At 32.9% G+C, this 21815-nt stretch overlaps 1 protein-coding gene across 2 annotated transcripts in view; it reads left to right on the forward strand.

Annotated features, from left to right (window-relative positions):
* Positions 1–289: 289 nt before the first annotated feature.
* Positions 290–21815, forward strand: part of RBBP8 (RB binding protein 8, endonuclease) — a 109717-nt gene continuing 88191 nt past the window's right edge. The window contains exon 1 of one of the 2 annotated variants that reach the window (XM_074276522.1): positions 290–466. The gene's annotated coding sequence lies outside the window, so the exon portion shown is untranslated. The remainder of the gene's footprint in view (positions 467–21815) is intronic. The other variant, XM_074276531.1, reaches the window with a different exon arrangement.

Raw genomic sequence — 21815 nt, forward strand, 5'->3', positions numbered from 1 at the left:
TTTGCTGGAGGCTACAACATTCTAGCTGAGGAGTTTGTTGGGAGTGGACTGGGAGGCGTGAATAATTCACCATCTATGAAGTTGAGCTGAGCTGAGCCGCTGCAGCATGTTGGGCTAGCCTTTGATGCAAACTGGTTGAACAGGTTCTGGGTCTACTGAAGAACCAGTTTGACTGGCCTGTTATGCCAACAAATTCTGGTATGAGTCCATGTTCTACAGACTGTAGAAACCTGCCCAGCCAGTTAAATGAAAGGCATATTAGGTTATCCATTGCAAGCTGAATATATCTTAGATGCAGGAGACCTCCTGTGCACAGCAGTAGTTTCTCAGCAATCTCTAGTGTGGTCCAGAGTGGTGGCTTCCTCCACTGATTTTATGTTTGAAGTTTATAGCTTCAGGGAAAGTCAACAGTAAAGCATTCTCTACCCTTGACCAGAACAGACATTTTCTAAATAAAAACTGAAGGGTAAGTTAATTTATTTTCTATATTTATTTTCTGTGTATTCATAAAAGCCTATAAAATTATACTTAAACATAATGTTTGACAAAATGCACTAATTTTTTCCTTTAACTTTAAGCAGGTTAAATATTAACATTTTTATTAGAAAAATAGTAGGTGTTGTATCTATGTATTGATTTACTTAAAATAAGGCTATGTGGTATAGAATAGACATTTTTTTTTTGTTATAATAGTATAGAACTGTCATTTATTGTTCTGGAGAGAATAAGTCCATTAACATTCATCATCTTAATATTTAACCTTAAGAAGTTACCCATTTCTCTGATAAGGATATATAAGTATGTCTATAGGATTTATGCATAGATATGTTCCTATTAAATCCAAGCTATGATAGCAATAACTTCAAAAAATGCTTACAGTGGGGAAAAAATAATCTTGACTTACTTTAAATCATAAGCATACCTAAAACAGTTGTCCCTATTTAAAAAATTAATATGAAAAACAAAGGTTATGGAATCTGGTAACTGATTAACTATTAGAACTCAAAAGCACTTGCTGAGCTGAATAGAAAGGAATGAAGACAGGTTTTGTCATGCCTGTTAAGTCTGAAAAACTTTAGATTAAAAAAAAAAAAATCTTCCCATCAACTCTATTAGTTAAAACTTATTCTGTTCCCTCTTCCCTTTTATAGCAACCAGTTTGTTTAGTAGATTTCACAATTCAGGAAACTAACAATCACCATCCCTTATTTATTTTGATTTAATAAATTATAGAGTTCTTCCCCCTTCTAGACACTTATATAAAATAGTATTGAATATCTTCAATGGTTTACCTAGCGATCTGAGAATTTGAAGTCCTACAAAATGTAGTAGTTAAGCTAAATATTGTCTAAATGTGAAGTAAACAGTTACTTAATTTAGTATGTCTTAACTCAAATTGAATATGATAATACCATTTTTGTTCTACCTATATAGAAAGGATGTTCTCTACTTATTAATGGGATAATAAACAGTTATAATTTGTAAGATCAGAAAAATGAAATAGTTTTCAGTGTGAGATACTTCCACTTCTGGAGATAAAACCTTTGATAATCTTTAAGTTTTCTAATTCTTTATATTTTTGAGAAACTAATTTCACAAAAAACATTATGCTTTATCTACAAAATGTCAAATAAATTGGCAGATCCAATTAACAAAAACAAGTAACAACAACAACAACAACAACAAAAAATCCATTCAATGAAAACACTTCTTCACTGAAACTTTGGTCATGATGAATTTTGGTCAGTAGATGAAAATCTCTAGTTAATGGAATTTCTCACTTTTCACTTTAGTAACATTTGCCTAAAATGTGTGGGTCACCACAGAGCATCCTGGTTTAGGTAGTTTTTATAGAAAGTAATTTGATTCTTTAGAATATGCTCTTCTAAGCAACATGGTATCTAAAACACTTAGAATATAATAAATTTCAAACTGAATAAGATCTTGCAGATCTTTTAGTTAAGCGCCTTCATCTTCCTAAGGGGAAATCAAGGCCCAGGAAAGTAAAGTGATTTATCCAAGGATACAAAATAATAAATAACAGAGTACTGAACCTAGGTCTCTGGCCCAGAGAATACTGCCTTCTTCATTCAGGACTCCCACTTTATTCCATTTTTCATATTTATGGTCTAATATGGTCTAAGATTTATTTGAGAATTTGTTGAGAATATTTGGGAATTAATTTAATTTTATTGTATTTCAGGTTGAATTTAGAGCCCAAATTTCAAATCTTAAATACCATAACTCTAAATTCTCTATAGTTATTTTCATTTTTGTGGCATATTTCAAATAAAACTTTGCTATTAAAATATCTATTAATCATAGCCTGTTTAATGGTCCCTTTTATTAGTTATTTTAGAGCATTTCAAATAAAATTGATATTTTTTTTTAATCTAGGAACATAAGATTTCTGAATGAATCCATTGTATATGAATAACTATGTGTGTGTGCATATATATGTGTATATATATACATGTATCTGTGTGTGTATATATATATATATATATATATATATATATATACAAATGTATATAAAAAGGCACACACACATACACACTCTCTCCAAAATGTCTTTGCCTATGCAATTTCCCACATGGAAATTTTATTTTTCTTCAACAGTTTTCCATATCTTGAAAAGCTGCATTCTCTATAACTCATGATTAGCTTATTAATTTTTCTTCTAAAAGGATTTAGAATTTAAGCACCACAATGCTGGAAGACACCTTAGAGATTACTCTTGTTTTATAGATGAGAAAATGATAATGACTGATTTTTATAGTATTCCATAGTTTACAAAGTACTTCTTTCCCAACAGCACTATGAAGTAGGACGGGCAAATATGATTATTTTCATTTTGCATATAAAGAAACTGAGGGTTGTAAAATTAGTCTTGGAATCCAAGACTTCAATTCATAGTCCAGTAGTTTCTCAATGGCATCAAACAAGCCTTAGAGGGCTTTCTGCTTTGTCCCCCTTCCTAATTGTTATAATGGAACTTCAACTTAAGTTATTTATGATACATCCATTAGAGGAAAAGGTATTGTCTTCATTATCCATTAGAGTAAAATGTATCATCTTCATTGTACTTTGTAAGATAGTTGATCAATTTGTTATTGACTCTAAGTTATATCTGCTACTTTGTTTCTATTGATATGGCAAAAAATTATACTTAAAATACAGTGTTTTTCAATTATAGAGCATCTATTAACTTGATTATTGTTGAGTCATTTTACAGTCGTGTTCAAATTTTCTTGACCCCACCTGGGATTTTCTTGGCAGAGGTACTGGAGTAATTTGCCTTTTTTTTTTTTTTTTTTTTTTTTTTTTTGGATCATTTTGCTTATGAAGAAACTAAGGGGAAAAGGGTTAACTGACTTGCTCAGGGTCACACAGGTACTAGTACCTAAGGGACAAATTTGAGCTCAGGTCTTCTTGACTATAGTCTGGTACTGTATCCACTATACCACCTAGCTGCCCCAGTATGTATAACTGGTCTTTAAAAGAATGCTATAAATACAACAGATTCTCTATTGTAAGTATAATAAAACTGAAGCTCAGAGAATCATGAGACTTGCTAAGGACACAGAACTAGTTAAGAGCAGAATCTGGACTAGAACCCATGTCTTCTCATACTAATTGGAGCTATTTTTTTACTATTGCTTCCTTGACCTCCTGGTTCCTCTGTATAATATCTCCAATTAATTTTCTTGGGGCTTTTTACTTTTCATAATCTAAATTTCTAATGCTATCATAAAATTTTTCTACACTAGCAAAGTCTATCTGCTGGCATTGTTTTTCTTGCTTGTGTAATGGAATCAAGAAAGTGAGCACCCCATAATTTGTAAGACTTTAGGCTATTTGAAGTGAACCATCTGTTGTGTAGATCAGGGGCAATGGAAGCTTCACCTCTTTGCCCTCATAATAGGGGTAAAGAGAGGGGCTGGACCTGTGATGTCACTAGACTGAGAACTCCAGGGTGAGCAAATTCCTTTTACCAAGGCAGGTCAACAGGGTCATCCTCAACTCTTTCTTCTAAATGGTCTCACATATGTAATCAGTTACCAATTCTTGTCATTTCTATTTTTATAGCATCATTTGCATACATGCTTTTTTTCTTTTTTCCCAACCCTCAGCTTTAGTGCAGGATCTCACCATTTCTCTCTAGTTGCTCTTCCTGCCTCAGATCTCTCCTTATGCTTCCTAGCAACAGTAACCAAACTGGTTTTCTTTTCTTTCCTTTTTTTTTTTTTTCCAAAGTAGCTTTTCTAATGCAAAATTCTGACCATCCCAATCCTTACTTAATTCCAGCAACTCTCTATAGCTTGTGCAGTAGCCACACCCTAGTAAAAGTATCTCACCAGACAGGCCCGAGCAGATGGAGGGTCACTGACAAGCCCCAAACCCACTGGTGCGGTAGGGAATGTCCGCCCTAAGCAGGTGAAGATTTCTCTTGGTGAATGGGTAGATGAGAACAATTTGTCCCAGCATTCAGGAAGGCACCTGAAGCAGGTAGTGTGGAGGGCTTAGAGCTTGGTTAGACATCAAAGATGCCAAGATCATCATCATCAGACCATCCCAAGCCATCTTCAGTTTTGTCTCGCCTGTGATGTGATCTCCTGTGATGTCATTGGTTCTCTTTGAAAATAAAGAACAATAAGAAATATAAATCCCTCTGACATTGAAAGCAGTCAAAACTTGACCCCCTTTTATTTTTGCAGCATTATTACACATTATTCCCCTCCACACATTTTATGTTTGTCCCTCTTGCCATTACTCTCACATTCCATTTTCTGTCTCCATGCCTTTGCAGTCCTTCAGAGGTGGAATGTATTCTATGGTCTCTGCCTCTTGGAATCTCTGGTTTCCTTCAAAATGGCTCAAGTGCCGCCATTTACCTAAGGCTCTTCCTGCTCTCTTCTAACTCCTATGCTTCCCCTTTATCTTATGCTCACCAATTAGATGATCAATATATGCCTGAGTGCCTATCTAGTTGAGATAGTTTTCTTGGAATATACTTGAAACCATCTTGGAAATATCATTAAACACTATTTGATTTGATTCACTTTGTTTATATAAAATATGGGCTTAAAATTTGAAAAGACCTTGGAGACCATGCTTCATCTACTACTTTACTAAAGAGAAGACTTGAAACCCAGAAAGATGATAAGACTTGTTCAAAGTAACATTGATTGATGGAAAATAGAACAAGTACTAAAGTCTTCTGATCCACTGTTTTTCCTATCATGCCTCAAAAGCTATCCAATTAATAATTTGAAATAAAAAAAGCCAAACACTAAAAATGACCTAAACTTTGATTTCTTCATTTTTTACAGAAATATAAGTACAATCCCTAAAGTGGTTGGTGTATTCCAATTTGCATTATTTGAAGTAACAATTATATAAAGTGTGGTAATTGGTTTCAGTGCAATGGAAATATGCAAGACAAATTCAAATAGTGAGCATTTCAAAGGATTTATTATCTGTACTTCTCTGAAACCTAGCAGTATTAAAATAATTACTTCATTAAGTATTTAGTAATGAAATTGAATGGCTGCTTAATGAATAGCTAATCATTAAAAGATTTCATCATAGAACACATCTTTGACTTCAACAAATTTATAACTAGAAAAAATATCCAAATCTCTTTTTCACACTCCAAATTTAATAAATAAATAAGAAAATTTAAATCAAAGAATCTCTTGCTAAGGTTGTACTCAAGGGTTAGAATTTTATAGATTCAGAAACAAACAATTTATAAATCATTATTTTAAACAAATACTATTTTCTAATCTATTCTAAGTGTCAGAAGTACTTTTAAGAACTCTCTTTTTGAATTACCTTTTTGAAGTGTTCAGATATGTCCTATTAAAGAGAAAACATATATTCAAAATTAATAGATATAACTATGCAACTTTTTAATGTGAAGCTAAATAATTTTAAAACGAACTTAGATATAACTCAAAGAAATGATAATTTATCCTAAAATATTTTTCTATTTTAAATGTAGAGGTATATATACATATATATATATATATATATATATATATATATATATATATGTACATATACACACACACACGTATATCTCACTCTGTACTAGAAAAGGCAAATACAAAATTATGTCCCTAATTTATTATATGATTATATGATTCAGGCAAGTCACAATTTTTCTGGGTCTCACTTTCATAGACTCATATATATTTGGAACTGGAAAGTACCTTTGAGAGGGATTAGATTATTTCTAAGATTCCACACTATAATATTCTATGTTTTTAGAGTCAATAAATATGTACTGTCAACTTGAGTACTAATGATATATAAATTTAGGATAAATGAAAATATGATTTTAAGGCATAAATTATATTATTTGTATGTGTATAAGGCTCTACTTTCTTAACATGGTATGATGTGGACCCTAGTTTTTCAAAAGTATGCCAGTAAAACACAAAGTCTTGACTGTCATATGGGAAAATCTTTGGATACAGGCCTGATAGTAGACTATATATCTACTATTTAGGAAGCTATCTAATTTTAGTATGAAAAGGCTTGTCACAAGAAAGTTGAAAAGGTTCTCTGCTGGGTAAGTCTTTTGGTAGGAAATGCAGTTCATGAAGATCATATGCAAACATATTACAGATAATATAAATGACCAAAAATTTATAGTCCTATAGAAAGAGTAGCACCTACATGTAAGGAGATGGTGCCCAAGTAGAAAGAAGGACCACATGTGGTGAGGGAAAAAAAAGAAAGAGGAACAGGTGAAATTGAATAAAGAGGAAGAAGAGGAGAAAAGAAGCAGAAGATGAAGAGGAAAAGAAAGAAGAAATGACATTTCCCAACTTCTGCTCCAATTGGCAATTTGGGTCCCCAGAGAGCTGTTACTATTCTCAAGGTGTAGAGGTAACTGTAGGGTTTTTTTTTTTTCCCTAATTTGGGGCAGGTAGGGAGGGTTAGATTTTAAAACAGTTTTTAAAATTTGATTTATTTTTTTAAAAGCTGGAAGTTTACTTTTTGTTCTATGCTTCTTTCATTTATGATTTCTTGAAAGATAGACATGAAAGAGCAGGCTTTTAAAAGGACCATTTTGTTTCAAATTGAGCTACTTCACTATTCTTTAAAAACAAATCACTTAGCTTTCATTGAATGGCCAAAAACAGCTCCTAACCCAAGAGTTTGTGGTTCACAGTTTAAGTTTTGAAGTCTCAGAACAAGTGTAAATAGCAGCTGTTGTCTTTTCTGGCCAAAAACTTTTGAGAGTCTTCTCCTCCCTGATTGATATTTTTTATAAAAGTAAATTAAGCCATCTTTTGTCTCAATGCTTTTCTAGCTCTTAGGCATTGAATGGGATTGCCTTGGACAATCTGAACCCTCATAAAACCTTAATTTAGAAAGGGAAAAGTTACCCACTACATCCCAAGCATCACTAGTATCTTGCATTTTATCTTGTCACTGGACTTCAATGACTGGAAGAAAGAGTGAGATTGAAAATTTTATTATTAAAGTCAGAATCCTTTTATTTTGAAATCCTTAAGGGCTTTTTAAGTGAAAAAGAATTGACAAAAAGAATTTCCCTAGAAATCAGTTCCAGAAAGGTCATTCTTCATAATGTACACATTATTACAACATTTAAGAACAACTTAGATCTACTGAAACTCACTACTTTTGGGAGATAAAACAGAATTCAAGTCTAGACATCATTTAATGATGTCAATAATTTGGTTATAACACCTATGTCTTGAGTTCTCATAAGATCTAGAGCTAGAAGGGATTTTTTAAAAAATTTTATTTATAAATTTTTTTATAAAATTTTTTTGACAGTACATATGCATGAGTAAGGGATAGCATTATCCCTTGTATTCATTTTTCCAAATTATCCCCTTCCTCCCTCTACTCCCTCCCCTTGATGACAGGCAATCCCATACATTTTACATGTGTTACAATATAACCTAGATACAATATATGTGTGTAAATCCAATTTTCTTGTTGCACATTAAGTATTAGATTCCGAAGGTATAAGTAACCTGGGTAGATAGACAGTAGTGCTAACAATTTACATTCACTTCCCAGTGTTCCTTCTCTGGGTGTAGTTGCTTCTGTCCATCATTGATCAACTGGAAGTGAGTTGGATCTTCTTTATGTTGAAGATATCCACTTCCATAAGAATACATATTTATACAGCATTGAAGTGTACAGCGATCTTCTGGTTCTATTCATTTCACTCAGCATCAGTTGATGTAAGTCTCTCCAGGCCTCTCTGTATTCCTCCTACTGGTCATTTCTTACAGAGCAATAATATTCCATAACCTTCATATACCATAATTTACCAACCATTCTCCAATTGATGGACATCCATTCATCTTCCAGTTGCTAGAAGGGATCTTAAATATTACCTGATTCCAAACTCTCCCACTAAAGAGGAGGAGCTTACAGATTTTGGTTAAGACCATATGGTAGTGTGTTGTTTTTTTGTCCTTGTTTTTTGAAGAGGACCAGTGGCCTCATGGGATGATGCCTTGACTTGCTCATGAATTGGATTTAGGTAAGGCAAAGGTATACAAAGTTATCAGCCTTACTTTACGCCTTTCTGAGTCATCAAAATCTAGTGGCAGGACAAGAGTCAAGAAGACTGGTGATGGCCTAGGATGCAGAAGATGATTTGCTGTCTTTGGTGTCTGAGCAAGCAATAAGTCCTTCACAGTGTTTGTTTTAACTATCTTCATGATCATTGGAACAAATTGCTCTCATCCACTCATTCAGATAGTAACTCTTCTCATGCTTGAGGTAGACATCTCCAAACTCACCAACAGATTTGAGGCCTGGGTGGTCTGGAAGACAGCACCTCAGGGCTTACCAAACCCTTTTTCTGGGCTGCTCATCAATGTTTGGTGTCCATGAGATTCCCTCTGGCTCTCACTGATTGGCTAACAATAGGTCCCAGGCCAAGCCTCACTTGGTTATTGTTTTGGCCCTGATTGATGCAATCCTGGTCCTTTGACACCAAATGAAGTGTTTTGCTTCTGTGTCCTATTCATTTCCCTGTGAAGAGACAAAGGTTATACCTCTTCCACAAATATACTTGGTGTCCATGGGAAAAGTGGAAAGAAAGCTTATGTATTAAAGAATATGTCAGTAGAGAATAGAGAGGGAACACATTCAAAGAAGACAATTCATACCTCTTGTATTAAAAGACCTCAGTGGTCTTTCCAGTTCTTGTGATATCCATTAAAAAACTTCCCTTTATACTAGACTATTTCTTTCATACTCTGTTCTTACTGCCTTGATAGAAACTTGATTCTCTTTGGAAGATATTACCTTGTTGACCATCCTCTTCAGTAGTCTATGCTTTTGTTATGCTCTTCAAAACACTAGGGAAGGAGGGTCTTTTTTCCTTTCATGTTCATTGTATCCTCCTCTCTAGATCCTTGTCAACCTAAAGATCATTCTTTCTCTTTGATTTTTTTTTGATTCATGTGATCAACTATTAAGTGCCAACCCTGCATCAGCTTATGTGCCTGACGACAGATACATGAATATAAGAAAAGAAACAATCTCTACTTGCAAGGAGTTTACATTCTAAAGGGGAAGACAACAAGGATCTACAAATTATGTATAAGGACACGTAACAGAATAAGTACATCCTGATCCTGTAAAAATAGTGCCAGGAATGCTAAAGTTAAAGAAGATGAGAAAAAAAATTTAAGTTACAGTGGGAGAAAAAGGAAGATCAAAAAAAGAATAGTTTTTGTTTAGAATAAATGGGAAAATGATGATAAACAACAGAGAGAAGACAGATCATTTATTACTTGGTTTTGTTTTCTCTGTAAAGGAAAAAGACATTATATTGGATACAACAGACAAAAATTTTTAAGAGGAAATTAATACTCAAGATAAGTAATGAAATATATACATACACATGTCCAAACAGTTATTTCGCTGTACAAAAAGAATCAGACTTTGAAATAGTGTACAATTAGCCTGTGAAGGAAATAAAAAATACAGGCAGACAAAAATAGGGGTATTGGGAATTCTATGTAGTGGTTCATAGTGTATCTTCCAGAGTTCTTTTGCTGGGCATAACTGGTTCAGTTCCTTACTGCTCTATTGGAACTAATTTAGCTCATCTCATTAAAGACAGTCATGTCCATCAGAATTGATCATCATATAGTATAATAATATTTTAAAAACAATTTTGAAAGACTTAAGAACTTTGATCAATGCAACGACCATAATTCCAACAACTGAATGAAGAGGGCCACATCCAACAGAATTGATCATCATGATATAGTATTGTTGTTGAAGTATATAATGATCTCCTGGTCCTGCTCATTTCACTCAGCATCAGTTCATGTAAGTCTCTCCAGCTGGCAAAGATTTTGATAAAATATTTCATACTATTATTGTGCAAAATAGAGACAAACATTAGATTATGATATAATCAGGATGGATTAAAAAATGATTCAATAACTAACTGGACTCAAAGAATAGCTGCAATGGTTCAATGACAATGTGGCAAAAGGTCTCCAATTGTGTATCCCAGAAATCTCTGCTTAGTCTTGGGTCATTTAAATTTTTTAGCATTGTCTTGGACAAAGGCATAGATGACATGCTCATCAAATTTGCAGATGACATAAAGCTAGAAAGGACAACTAATACAAAGCTAACAGAGTCAAGATCCAAAATCATCTTCACAAGTTAGAACCTTAAATTGAAACAATTAGATGAAATTCAATGGGGGTTAATCTATAGTCTTGCATGGAGAAAAAAAATCAAATATTAAATTCTCAAGTATAAAGTAAGAAAAGTAGGATTAGATAAGTTATTTTGAAAGAGACCTAGGAGTCACTTGGTGGACAACAAGGTCAGTATGAGTCAACAGTGTGACAAAACAGCTAAAAAAAAAAAGCAGTTGCGATTATGGGCTACATTAAGAAGGACCAAAGTTCCAGAATGGGTAGGTGATGATTCCATTGTACTCTTTCCTCATCAGACTTCATCTAAAGAATTGTGTTTATTCTCTGGCACTACAGTTTAAGGTCCTTAAGAAATTAGAAGGTCCAGAGGAGTACAATCAGATTGGTGAAGGGCTTTGAGTTCTTGTCATTACAGAATCAGTTGAAGAACTGAACATGTTTAGCCTGGAGAAGAGCAGGAAGGGAAAAGGCAGCTATTTTTGTGTATTTGAAGAGCTGTCTTTGGGGAGGAACTCGATTTATAGTGTTTGGCCTCAAAGAACAGAACCAGAAGTAATAGATAGAAGTCGTAAAGAGGGATATTAGACAATGTTTAAAAAAATTAATGATTTTAATAATTAAAGTTATACAAAATTGGAACAAGCTGCCTTCCAGAGGTAGTGGATTTCCATTCCTTAGAAGTCTTTAAGTAGAATCTAGCTGATAATTTGCCAAGTAAATCACATGGTTTGGATTAGAGGGCCTTTGAGGTACCTTACAATTCTCTAATTCTGTGATTCTATATAGCAAATGCTTTATAAACCTGACAATACTATATGAATATTAGCTATAAAATATATCATCTAAATTTAAAAAGGAAAATTGATTGAATTTTTAAAAGAAACACATAGTAACAATAATTATATAACATCCTTATATATAATCTCTCAGAGTTGGTCAAATATAATAGAAAGAAAAACAAAAAGTAAAATAAAAAGGGAAATAGAGGATTGGTAAGATTGCTGAAAAATTCAGAGTGAAAAGACATAGCATCTATTCCTATTCAAAATAGGAACATTAAGGAATATACTTTTTTTTTTCAGCAACACATGACACCTTTACAAAAAAGAGAGCACATACACAGGGTTCAAAGAAATGATAAACAAATAATAAAAAAACATAAACATTAAACACATTCTATAAGCTTTAACACAAATAAAATGATAATTCATGTAACAAAAAATAAACGTTAGGGGCCTAATGGAGATTTCATAGTAACATAAGAATCGATTAGTTCAGAAAAAACAAATCAAAAAACAATAAATACTATGTGACAAAGTATGATAATGATTAGAGAATAAGCCAAAATTTGGGGGATGTAGCTAATGCAGACCTTAGAAGAAAAAGTGTGTCTCTGATTACATATATGAAGAAAATAAAAAGGGGTGATTATTACAATTTAACATTTACAATTTAAATGCTAGAAAATCAATAAACCTCCAAAAGCACAAAAGAAGACTTCTTGAAAATTAGAAGGAAAATAGCTAAAATGAAAAAAAAAAAAAAAAACAAAACAACTTTAGAATTGATCAACAAAAATCTTTAGCTAGTCTGATTAAAAAGAGGATTAAATTAACAAAAGAAAAATAAGATAAAATCACAACACTGAAGTATATATATCAGGACCTAAGCCAATAAAACAGAATTTAAAAGAAAATAGGAAGTTTATTTCCTCCAAAAAAAGACTTTAATTAGAAGCACACTAGAGTTCTTAAATCACCCAGTTTCAGAAAAGGAAACTAAAATAGCCATAAAGGAACTACCAAGGAAAACTACCACAGATCTAGATGGATTCACAGGAGAATTAACTGATTTAGAGAAAAATTCAATCACTTTTAAAGAACCATTAATATATGATGTCACACAAATTATATTTATAAATTAAAAAGAAATTCATTACCCATCACTTTTTTGTAGGTTTTAATCCCTAAATCAGGAAAAGGTGACATTAAGAGAACTACAGACCAATATTATTAATGAATAGACATTCAAAAATCTTAAATAAAATCCTTGCAAAAAGACTATAGAAATAAATCTAAGAACAATTGTTCACTATGTCAAGTGAGGTTTACATCAGGGATATAAAGGAGGGTTCGCGAGCAATTAAATGGCAGAGTGGATTGCATGCCTGATCCAAAGATAGGAAGACTTATACTTTCCAAATTCAAATTTAATCTTAAACACTTACTAGCAAGTCACTTAAGCATGTTTGTCTCTTCCTCATCTGCAAAATGAGCTGGAGAAGGAAATGGCAAACCATTCTATTATCTTTGCCAAGAAAACCTCAAATAGGATCACAAAGAATCAGGCATGATGAAAATGATTGAACACACACACACACACACACACACACACACACACATACACACACATACAACAAGGAAGATTCAATATTAGGAAAATAATTAAAACAATCATATCAAAAATAAAAATACCTTGGAGAGGGGCAGGGTAGGCATATAAGAACCACAATTATTTCATGACAGACTAACAGCATAGAAATTCCCCAATTACCTGATGGCCTAATAGTGAAAGTAAGGAAAAGTAAAAGTGTAACAAAATATTTAAAGTAGAAAGTCTCATTTATTGTTCTAAAAGCTATCTGTTGTTGTTCTTGGATAATTGACACCTGTAGCCTTGCCTCAACCCTGAAGTTTTGTCTAAAAGAACTTCTTTCACAGTTGTAAAAATATTTGGTCACCTCATCTAATCTCTTGCCCTTGAACAGAGAATGTCTTATTATGATAACAAATCCTGCCAGCTGCAAAGTAAATATGAAGGGAACCAGAAGTCCCTCTTTTCTTCCTTAAATGATTTTCTCTTTCTATACCATTGTTTCTCTTTTGAAAGTTTGCTACAGAATTCTGCTGATTGACTATGTACTCTAAATGAACCTGAAAGATTATAAAAACTATTATCTGTATCTTAGGAAAGCGAAGCTGCTATCAGCTGTTTTTCTTAGCATGAAAATATATTTGTTTTCTTTGATTCTCTCTTTGATTCAAAAACCCTGAACACCCCCTTCTAAAAGGGCTCATACTTCTCAGAAAGAAATACCTAACAACTTTAAACAACATAATGTCAATAGATTCAGAAGGGGAAACAAGCCTTTGTCTAAAAACTCATTTATGTTTAAAATCTTTTAAAATATGAGCATGAATGCAACAATTTTTAATATAATAAAAAGTATTTACCTAAAGGGAAAAATCAGGATTTTTTGAAATGGTAAAACAAAAAGATGAGTAAATATTTAAATTAAGAAATGTTCAAACAGTATCAAATCAAATTTGGATTGCCCAGATTTTACTTTCTGATATGAGAGCTATTTAAATAATGCATTTGCATTTCATTTGGCTATTTCATGTCACATGGAAGACTATCCTAGACTGGGACTAATAGACAAATATTAAAGATCCTTAGTTTCTGTTCAATAATACTGTATCTTTCCTTCCCCACCCCCACCAGTTTTACTTATGGAAGTGTGGTAGATGTTTACATCTTCTATATGAATGACATATTGTTCTAGTTCTACCAATAAAGCTTAAACGTAAAAGATGAACAAAATTTTCAGTAGTTTCTTAAAATCATAACTTAAGATTTTAATACTTGAGCTAGAACCAAAAGCTATATTTCCTCAGGGAAAGAGCCAAGTGACTATGAAAATACAAGAAGGTATTAGAGGAAGATTTCCCTTTTATCAGATGCTCCTGATTGTGGCATGTCATCTCCCTGGGTTAAGAACTCAGCATTATTAAAACTGAGGTTTGTTTTATAGGTAGCTTGGCTTGCTTCAATCCTTCCCATAACCACAGACTATCCCCTTAATCTCAGGTGTACCTTTGATCAGAAAATAAACTAAGAAAGAGTTGTGGGTGCCCTAATGCAAATCAATCACCAGTAGTGGAAAACAACTCTAAACACAGTTCAACTGATAGTATTAGTAATCTCATTTTTATTTACAAATGGTAGCATACTATTAATATAACTTTTCAGTCCATACAAAAGTAATTTCAATAGTTTAGTTTTCTTTGAGGGGGGAGGTTGATACTTTTTTTTTTTTTTTTTTTTTTTTTTTTTTTGCTGAGGCAATTGGAGTTAAATGACTTGCTCAGGATCACACATAGCTAGGAAGTATTAAGTGTCTGTGACCATATTTGAACTCAGGTCCTCCTGACTTCAGAGCTGGTGCTTTATCCACTGTACCAATTAGCTGCCTGAGATACTTTTTTTAAAAGTCATTTTTATTGATGCCTTTTGTTATTATATTAGAGATAATTTTTGATATTTTCCATTTTCTTTTAAAAATTTTTTCAATAGTATTTTATTTTTCCAAATCCTAACTGATGGGCATCCACTCAATTTCCCTTTCTTTGCCACTACAAAAAAGAGCTGCTATAAACATGTTTGCACACATTGGCTCTTTTCCCTCTTTTGTGATAGAGGGACAATGAAGTTTAGATTTCTAGGAAGAACTCTAAATCTATGACTTTGGAAGTCACTTGAGCTTCTTTTCATCTCATATAGCATTAATATCATCAATTCCTTTGATCTATTTTCTAATCAACAATTTATCTATGAATTTTAACTTATTAGCTAATTGTCAAAATAGATTTTTCAAGATATTTATTAGGCAATTTAAAAAATTTAAAGCTCAGTTTTAAAAGTCTTTTTGTGTACAAGTATAAAAACCTGCCTTTGCTTGCTAGATTTGATCCATTCCCACAAAACCTGAGAGGCACTGAAACTTGATCATCTGTGAGAAAGTTCTTTTCTGATATATTCTACAATTCACAACAAATAATCACCTCCTAAGCTTGTTTGCTGATTGTTAAGGAGCTGAGCCATAGCATATTACATTAGGTAACATATACTCTAAAAGTACTGTTATTTCTAACACTGGTCTCTGTGGTTTTTATCTACTTATAAAGGAAATACAACTGAATGAAAATAAATTGATTATTGAAGCCTCTTGCACTCAATCTAAGGACATTTAGCTAAAATCTCGGAGAAGTTATTTGTACCAAGAGTAATAGCCTAATAAGATCGTATTTAAAACCATGCAGTAGTTAGGCAAAAAATAGAAAAATGAAAATGTTCTATATAACTATTCTTTATGTTTTTATTTAAGTAATTATCATATTTACTCATAAAATTGGTGTTACTTTTAAAAAGATGATCAGAAAAATCTATATTAAGCCACAATTTCTTCAATTATTTAAGGTGATGTTAAAATAAGTTCTCTAAAAATCATAATCCCTTATAAATACTTATGAATGGATAAAGGAAAAGACATAGGGTGCAGGATTACTACAAGTAAATCCTATAAGGCATATTCCATTATACAGTGATAGACATTTAGAACCCACTCTTGCAAAGAAATAAAAATCACAAGTTTTAATCAATTTCCCCTTTATTTTTTAAAATCCAAATCAGATTCCTGCTAGTACATACCTTGTCTTTCACATCAGGAGCTAAGTATTTCAGAATATAGTTATATAAATGATTTTTAGCTACTTAGAACAACCTGAAACAAATGAACATATGAGTTTCTCTCATCTTGAGGATGAAGGGTTTAGATCAGAGAGCCCTTCTGAAAAGTCACAGGGTTAGCCAGATCACAGAGCCTAAACTCAAACAAAAACACTACCTAAATTTCAGATCAATACTCTTGGCAGTAGACCACACTGGAAGATTCCAGAGGGCTCTAAGCTGAGCCAGACAGAATTAAGGATTCTAGAGCCTAAAACAAGTCATAACTCCACTCCCTAGAAGGCTTCTGCTCTAATAATACCAGCTAGTCTGTCATTCCACTGAGTTCAAGACTCATTGTGGCAGAATAACAAACTGATGTTGCTTAACAGATTTAGTTCACTCTTAAACTTTCTGGCCTCTTTCCGGTTACTCACTAACCTGTTCCTTTCCTCCTCCTTTCCCCTCCCACAACCTCATATACTTCCCCCCTTCATCACCTCCTTAATTTCCTGCCATATTTCAAGTACCACCACTTGCCAGAAGCCTTTTCCTCAATGCTAGTGTCTTACCTTTATGGAAGGACAAGGCACTAACATTAGTGACTTCTAATTTCAGGGAACCTAGGTAGCATAATGGGTAGAGTAAAGGAGCCTAGAGTCAGGATGACTCCTTTTTTCCATTCAAATCTGGCTTCAGACACTTATTAGTTATGTGCAAATAACTGAGCAAGTCACTTAAATCCTATTTACCTCAGTTTCCTCATCTGTAAAATGAGCTGAGAAAGTAAATAGCAAACCTTTGCCAGGATCTAGAGTCATAAAGAGTCATAGAATCATTCAGAGTTATCCATGACTAAAACAATTGAACAAAAAAATTTCTAATTTATCCTCTGTATATAGTGTTTGTCCAACACGTTTTCTTAGAATACGACCTCTTTGAGGACAGGGATATTTTCTGCCTTTCTTTATATCACCATTGCTTAGCAAAATGATTGGCACATAGTAAGCACTTAACATGGACTTGTTGATTTGAACTGTTAATTGTAGAGACAGTAGTGTTTGTTGTTAGTTTGTACTCAATTATCAAATATAACTTGAATTCCTTTGAAGGAAAGAAAAGGAGTTCAGGATTTTTTTTTTCTTTTTACCGTTATTAGTGTATACACATTTGTATTTATAAAAATTAAAATTTTCATATAAACAAGCTCAGTAGAGTAAGCATCCAAGATTAGTTCAAATTATATACGGAGGTACCCATGAAACCATCCCATAGAACTCTGTTAATGTCCCCAGCCAGACTGAGAGAGCTCTATTCAGTCTCGTACTTAATCAAAATGGGGCCTCTGAAATCAGAGTAACATCTAAGGGGCTGATTAATTATGTCTTACCATGTAAACATTTCTGTAGTGTGTAAACAAATGGAGGCCATAGATAAGCATGCTTCTGGTTAGTAAGCACTTTCAGTTATTAATTTTTCAGCTACTTAAGAGATTCTTCCTAATGACACATCTCAAACTATCTATTAAAATGAAAAAGAAACTGAAAAGGTACATTAAGCTTGCAAAAGGGCTTTTTTGTGTATTTGTAACATCTATCTCTGTAAAAATCAAGCATGAAGGGTATTCCACTGTAAGTGATGTCTGCAACGGACAAGCTAGAGAAATAATATCTTTGTTTCATAAACATTTCATATTTGCTCAATCATCAAATATTTACTGAGTTCTCAAATATTAAAGCAATATTAAGACACTATACTTGATAAAGCAGCACAGAATATGACCAATACATGTCTTACTGTACTATCTCCACTTATAGTATACAATAGTCAGTCAACAAGCATTTTTAAGTCACATTTTTAGTATGTGTCAGTCAACAGGCATTTTTTGAACACCTAGTGTGTGTCTGGCATTGTGCTAAGTGCCTAGTAGGCAAGGAAAAGGAATAAGTATTTAAAGTGCCTTTTATGTGTCAGAAATTATGCTAGGCATTATGATCTCCTGTAAGACTACCAACTCCACAAGGTAAGCACTTTTATTAGACTCATTTTATTGTTGAGGAAAGCTCAGTTGAGGAAACCAGGCAAACAGAAGCTAAGTGACTTGTTCACATAAGTAAGTACCTGAGGCTAGATTTAAAGTCAGGTTTTCTTGATTCCAGGTTAAGCACTTTATCCATAGTCTTTGGTTTCAAGGACCTTATAGTCAAACGAGGGAGACGATATTCAAATAATTCTGTATAAACAGTATACCACAAAGGTATATTAGGGATAATCAACAGAGAGAAGGCACTAGCATTGAGGGAAACTGGGGGCAAAGGCCTCTTGCTTTTAAAAAGTGGGATTTTAGCTGAGACTTGAAAGGAAATCTAGAAGATTTGAATTTAAGATGTTCATTAGGCAGTTGGTAATTTAATTTCACCATTCAGTATTGAGCAATTCTACTGGTATGGCAACTAGGAATTGAAACAAGTAAATAAAACCCAGGAAGTATTTTGATTGAATTTTGATCCCAAAATATGTTAGGAATGACAATAACATATTGTTTCCTTAACCTTTCAGCCTGAATAATTCAATCAGAAAAAGCAAAGGACCAATTTTTGAAACCAGGGTATAATTTTTCTTAAATTGTGTTAGAACGGGTTGAGAGAGCAAGAAATCTGTGAATATTTCCTATAATGCACATGGAATACAAATTGTGTTTGTTTGTGTGTGTGTAAAACTTTAAGTTCTCAGTCAATAATGAAAAATAATAATTAGCAAGTGATAACATTGTCTTTTAAAATTTTACTTCAATATTTTAAGGACTCATAAGTTCATATATGAGATTGTTCTCATTCCACCATCATAGATACAACTATTCTATATCTTTATAGCTATGTTACTGTAGATTAAAAATTAATTATTGCAATTGATCTGATGGTGATGAAACTATCCACATTTAACTAGGCAGCTATGCTAGTCCTCTGACAATAGTTTACCACTCAATTTAAATTCTCAAAGTCTTTTCAGCCTAGTGAACTTATTTAGAATTCACATGCTTTGATGGTGTGGCTTTTGAGAACTCATGGTTACTTCCATGCCACAATAGAATTCAAGCAGAATGTTAGTAAAGTTTAAAGGATCATCTTCAAAAAAAAGTAAATAAATAAACTATATTAAAAAAGAACTGAACCTTGAAATAGTGTGCTCTTGTGACTGACAATTTTAATAACAGAATTTGAGAGTTAGAAGAGACCTCCAAACATGAAGGAATCTTATCTATCTCATTCCCAACAAGTTGTTACCCTGAAACCAAATTAATTTGTCTTATTGAGTTGCCATATTTTCCAATAATACTAGACCTGAGGTATTCAGAAGGCTCTGAACAAATCAAAGATGAAGGCTTCCCCCCTGCCCCCCAGCTAAACATCATTTGTTATTTCTCCTCCTACATGACTGCCCAGTCTGTTTAATAGGAGCCTCTAAAGAGTTTTGAAGCAAGTCATTCAACTTTTGAACAGCTACACTATACTGAGAACCTAGTGTCAACAATTTATTCCTCTAGTTCATTCTTCTATATTCTACTCCTTATCCTTTATTCACTGTTTCTATAGCTCTGTTATAACATTAAATCCTGAGAGACAATGTTTAAGAGTATAGTAGGGAGAAATGTATGAAGTGGGAGTCAGAAAAACTGAATTTGAATCATCACTTATAACGTTATATAGAACAGTTATGTGACAATGGGCCTCAGTTTTCTCATCTCTAAAATGAGTAGTCTAGATGATCTCTATCAGCTTCAGTCATTATCCTAGAGCTATTTCTAGCTCCTTCTCACTGCCTCAAGTAGTTATCCTCTTGCCTTAGTTTTACATTCTGTTTGCAATAGTGAGATTGTAGTAGTATATTAACTCACTTTAGGACTAATAGTTTTGTCAGGAGATAAAAGCATTCATTAGTTTCTCTTATCTTGCCCTTAGGTTATAGTCTTCTAGGTACCTGATTTAAAATATGAAACAAAACCCTAGTAATCTAGTAGCTCCTCTACTGAAGTCCTACTCTGATGCTTCATCATGTACTGGATGGCATCCTGAGTTCTCAAAGGCTATGCAAAAGCAGAATACAAGTTCTGGCAGATTTCTTCAAGCTGGAAAAGCTTTAAGTCTGGCAGATGACAGACCATAATCTATTGTGGATCAACTGGCTAGGCCAAGTTTGAAAGTGAACTTTTTTTTTTTTTTACCAGACTAGACAGAAGTTTTTTGTTTGTTTGTTTGTTTGTTTTGCCAATAATGCTTAGACCATCTATGAAGTTAAAGAGGGATGCAGTCTAATAATAATGATGATGATAGCTAGTATTTATATAGTTCCTACTATATGCTAGACACCCTGTCAAGCTTTTTATAAATATCTCATTTGATCCTCACCACCAACCCTGAACAGTTTAGTTGATTCAGTCTTGTCTATTTTTTAATCACCCCATTTGGAATTTTCTTGGTAAAGATACTGAGGTAGATAGAGGATATTATCCCCAATTTACATTTGAGGACCTTAAGGCATATCAAGGTTGTGATTTATCCAGCATCCCAGAAATAGTTAAATGCCTGAGGCCATACTTGAATTTAAATCTTCTAGACTTCAAGCCTAATGCTCGGTATTACTTCAATTCCTCAGTATGTTTTAAAGGGTGGGGAAAGTTGGGGTGGAGAATAGGATGGGGCAAAATCATGAACTCTTTAAGAATTGAAGTTAATACAGTGTGATAAAGTGATTATTCAAAATTAATTTATTATAAGGATATAAATTTACCCTGTGCAATCTGAATTCAGAATATATCTTCTGTATATATATATATATATATATATATATATATATATATATATATATATATATATATATATATATGTTCATATATACATGCATACCCACATTTATAAATATATGTATTGTTTATTTTAAGCACCAGGTATTAAATCCGACTGCTTAAATAAGACTTTTTCACTGTACCAGTAACTCCCAACTCTTCTCAGTCCCCAAGAGAACAATTGCCTAAATGATAAAGGGAGATATTGTATACTTGAATATTGGGGGAGAAGAGGATAAAAGAGAAAACAAGAATTAATTATAATTACACAGAAGGAAAATTCACAAAGCTGAAGAACTTTAGCTATCATTCTCAAATTCTGAGTTTTAGGAGGAGGTATTTTACTCCAGTCCTCAAAAGCACTTAAGGTTTTGATACTTTTCAACTTTGCTTAAGTTTAGCAAAAATAAGTTTTCCATAAAGAACAAACTAAGTAGTATTTAGTCAATATTCCTTGACTTAAGTTTTGTTATTCTTAAAGACAGAAAGCACTTTCTTCATATACAAGGTGGGTGGAAAACATTAAAATCACTTTAAGTTTTGCCAAAAGTGAATGAATGAATACTTTGGATCATGGCATAGGATTATAGTTCCATAGCTAAAATTTTTTAGCTTTCCAAAACAATATCAATTTCCTTAAGATTCTCAAGTTTTCCTTAAATCATTTATTTTGTTCTTAGCAAAATTTATTAGGTTTTGAGATGTTGAAATTCTACTGGGTTCTGGTTTTTTAAACAACTTAATTCTTCTCTGATTTTTAGGTGTAATAGTTC

This window comes from Sminthopsis crassicaudata, chromosome 1 (assembly GCF_048593235.1).
Source record: "Sminthopsis crassicaudata isolate SCR6 chromosome 1, ASM4859323v1, whole genome shotgun sequence".
NCBI classification, from domain to species: Eukaryota; Metazoa; Chordata; class Mammalia; order Dasyuromorphia; family Dasyuridae; genus Sminthopsis; species Sminthopsis crassicaudata.